The sequence below is a fragment of the Myotis davidii genome, unplaced genomic scaffold (assembly GCF_000327345.1).
Source record: "Myotis davidii unplaced genomic scaffold, ASM32734v1 scaffold104, whole genome shotgun sequence".
NCBI classification, from domain to species: Eukaryota; Metazoa; Chordata; class Mammalia; order Chiroptera; family Vespertilionidae; genus Myotis; species Myotis davidii.
Genome location: NW_006296625.1, coordinates 1,945,560 through 1,950,205, shown reverse-complemented (window position 1 = coordinate 1,950,205; position 4,646 = coordinate 1,945,560).

Below are 4,646 nucleotides of genomic sequence, written 5' to 3'. Positions count from 1 at the left end.
CCGACCAGGGTCAGCCCAGCAGGAGGCAATCAACAATGTCTCTCTCTCTCTCTCTCTCTCTCTCTCTCTCCCCTCTACCCCTCCCTCCCCTCCCTTCCACTTTTTTCTAAAAAACAAAACAAAACAAACAATAAAACCTCTGTGAGAACTGAGGCACAAGAAGGCACACTCGATCCAGGGCGCTCTCTCTCTCTCTCTCTCCCCCCCCCTTCCCCTCCCTCCCCTCCCTTCCACTTTTTCTAAAAAACGAAACAAAACAAACAATAAAACCTCTGTGAGCACCGAGGCACAAGAAGCCACACTCGATCCAGGGCACCAAGTCTAGCATGGAGTCCGGGAGAGGAAACTCCCCATTTCAGTGTGGAAATCAGTGTGGCTCTGGAGCAATGAGGACTCCAGAGAACGCGGCTCTTCCTTGGCCCCCGACACCGTGGCAGTGGCAGTGGAGGGAGAGCTGGGCACAGGGCTAATGCGAACGTGTGTAGGGGCCCCTCAGCGACAGAGAAGATGGCAACGCCAGGTATCCGTTAGGAATAAGGTAGCTGCATGTAACATCAATTTTTTAAATCAGTGTATTAGTTTTCTCTGGCTGTGTAACAAGTCACCACAAACCTGTGGTTGCAAATAACACACATTGCTGATTTCACAGTTCCTGTGGGTCAAGAGCCTGAGCGCCTAGGCCCTAGGGGGTTCTCTGCTTAGAATCTCCTGTGGCTCTATCAAAACACCAGCTGGGCTGCAGCCTCACCAAGGACCCACTTTCATGGGCAGAACTCAGTTCCTTACCACTACAGGGCTTCTTGCTGGCTGTCAACTAGCAGCTGCCTTGGGCTTCTAAAGGCTGGTCTCAGGTCCTTGCTGCACGAGCCTCCCAACAAAGCAGCCACGACACGGCAGTTTGTGTCTTCAAAGCCAGAGAAGGCAGGAGGGACTCCAGCAGGAAGGGCACTATAATCTTACATAGGTCCTGTCACCTTTGCCATACTCTGCTGGCTACAAGTAAGTCACATGTCACACCCACAGTCAAGGGTGAGGATCCATAATAGCACGAAAACCATTACACATTCCAGTGGTTCCAAGACTGAAATGATCTTCAGAATCACCTAGAAACTTAAAATCTCAGATTCAGAACCCACTCCTACACCTGCTAAATTAGACTTTCTGGAAGTAAACCCAGGGTTTTTTTTGTTAAACCAAGTTCTTTATGAGAGTCTGATGGTGAACCAAGTTTAGAAGCTACCATTATAGACATTTTCAGTAATTACTACACCTTTTCCCAGTCTCCAAACTACGTTTCCTAGAGTTGAGATATAGATTTATTTTTTAATCTAAATATCTGTCCAGTGACTCTAATGACTCTATTATTGTGTAAAAATGGCAATAATCATATTAAATTAATTGATATTAGGTGATTACAAACCCCACTCCAACACCAAACACAAAGAATGATAAAATAAAAAGAACACTGATAATAGATGGGCATTTTAATTTTTTACTGATAAACCATGATTTTTATTGAATACATAATAGAGTACAATTAACAATAACATAACATTTAAAATTTAAACTTTCAGAATTACCTTGATCAATATATAAAGCTTTAGTTTTGGGGAAAAGAATGCTTCACTTCAACAGTATGTGTCACATATGCAAAACAGCTTTTCAAAATAGAAGATTTATGAACAAAATTTTATAAACCTTCCTGTGTTCATAAGAAATTGACCCTACCACACCAACTGCAACCTCCTAAAAATCCAAAACATAAAGGCTTGAGGGACCAGGATAGAGCCATATTTTATTGAAACTATTAAAGCTAAATCTCGAAGAAGAGTGGTAAACTGTGGCCTCATGACATGAGATAGAATTCTTCTTAAATATGTGGCTACATATATCAATATCATCCCTATTCCAGACACACACACACACACACACACACACACACCCAGCATCCCTTGACATGAGAAACTCAGAAATCATCTAGAAAATATCTATTTTCCTGTGTTAGAATAATAATGGATGTCAAAATGACAACATTCTATGGAATGATGCAATGTGGCACTGTCTTTGGATGAGGCACACGAAAACAAAACTCATTGGCTAGAAATAATTTTGAAACAAGCCTACTCCCACTGCTATGGACTTAATTAAAAAATGTATAGTTAATATTTAGTTTCCTGAAGTAAAACAACAGACCTCTATTCAAAGTAGTGGTAAAAATAATTGCAACTCCAATTACTCCCAATGTAACTTAAGATACTTAACATAAAAGTCATTCGAATAGAAAATAGAAAAATTTTAAGTTCCTACAAGTATTATGCTTTACTAGAAGTTGAAAACAAAGGAAAGTGAAGACTATGCGCTTCTGTTTAACAGAAGCCTCTATGGAGAGTATAAAAGGTTCTGAGGCTTACCCAAGAGTGAATCCACTTACTATAAGTGTCGCAGATTTACAATGTGCAAGAAAATGACGCACCCAAGGATAAATATACAATGGCACCTGGACCCATAGTAGCCACTTGGCAAGCTCAAAATATGTATTGTCCTTGTGTTAAGAAACCTTGTCAAGGCGGTTTTTACAACATAGTTTTATAGAAATCAGTATTAAACTTCAATAACTCAAATTATAAAAAGTAAGGCTGTTACAAATAACTCCAGATTACATACCAACAGGCTATTAAGATGGCTTTTTTTTTAAAATGGCCCAAAGAAATCATAGCTCCAATTTTTTAAAAAATGTCATAAGACAGCCAGAAATGTTTAATGAAATAAATGAATTATATCAAAATAAAGATAATTGATGTTATATTGCCAGACTATTTATAACTATATTTAACATAAACAGAAATTAGGGCTAAACATAACTTTAAAAAAAATAACTATACCCAGGTTTAAAAGAATGAGAGCAGGGAGAATTATGCTATCTACAATTCTGAAAATTTCCACATGTAGGATATGGTATTCCATATAGAAGTAACAAACTGTTAGGTAATAGATACATATCTGGATTTTATATTAGCACAATACTCCTTGAATTTTACTATAATCAACATACTAAAACAAAGATATTATTATTAGAACATATGGAAAACATAGAGTACAATGGGTAGTAAGATGGTGAAAACAAATATAAAAGCATTGTTCTGTTCTTGAATTGTTTTGCTACTAGTTTTCCCAACATTCAGTCTCTGGAACCATTGTTCACTCCAAACTGGAAGTGAGGAATGCTGGTGTTACTTAATAAGGCTCCCCGTTGATGGAAAAAGAGGGGAGGGGGCAGCTTTAAATTAGTTCCTATCAGTAAATCGGCCCCATGGCTAAGTTGGTTGGAGCATCATCCCATGCACCAAAAGTTGCAGGTTATGGAAGACAATGGATCAATGTTTCTCTCACACATCAATGTCTGTCTGTCTCTCTCTATCTCCCCATCCCATTTCCCTCCCCCTCCTTTCTACCCTCCTTTCCTTTCTCCCATCCTCTCTAGAATTAATAAAAAATATCCTCAGGTGAGGATAAAATAAAAAAAGATTCAAACTATCTTCCACTGGCCTGTCCATTCTAGGGTTTTCTAATATATTACACTCAAAGTTCAGTATAAATTATTCACCAAAGAATATAAGGTATTGGTGGTCAGCAGGGCAGGGTAGGAGGTACCTTTGTCCTCCCCTACCCCCCATCGCCAGCTTTATTACACCATACAGGAGGCCCACACATGTGATATCTAATTACATATAACAATGCTTATTCTAGATCAGAGTGTTCAACAATGTGACAGAACTTTTCCCCACTTGGAAACAAACACAGGAAAATTATTTGTTTGATATTTAACTGCTCCGTCTCCATAGACCTCTCAAACTTTGAAGCACTGAATGCTGGTGATTTCTACTTTGGTATCCAACATATCCATAAACAGTAATACATGAACATCCACCTGACTACACTTTCTTAAAGTTAACAAAAAATAAAATTGTCTTTAAATTCATTTTAAAAGGTATATTTGCATACTTTATTTTTGACAGCTTTATCTGTAAACAGTTGAAAATATTGTAATGCAGACTCTCTGGAGCCCATGGCAATTATTTTTCCCAGGTCCGTTTGAGAGGTATGCCACAGACGTAAGGAGTAATATTAAAACATTTCTTAGATTTAGTAAAAGTTCTTTCATTTATTTTTTATATAGCTAATATATCTTAATATATTTAGAAGGGGAAATAGGAAAAAAGAAGGAAAGGGAAGACAGAGGGAGGAGAGAAAAGAGAAAGAAGAGGAAAGGAATTCTTCTTTAAAGATTTCACCCAGATAAATGAATATTATGACCCAGGTGCTCACAATTCAGGAAACTTTTTAAGTATTCGCAGCAAGCATCAGGTGGCCCCAGATGGCCTCAGTGTGGTGCTCAGACGCTGGAGCCTAGAAGCGCTTCGGCAGGTCCCCGGCAGTGCCCTACATACTTCACTTCAGTCATCACGTCACGACTCTGGTCCCTGGCAAACCTCAGCTGCTTTTGCAGACCAGAGAGGTCACTCTGCCATGACTCATTGAAGATTTTGTCATAGCCCTGGCTTACCACACCCTATTCCTAACAAAACGTGCGTCTCCTGGCCTAGGGCCTTCTAGTCTAAATCATGTAAGGCAAGTATTGCAACGCG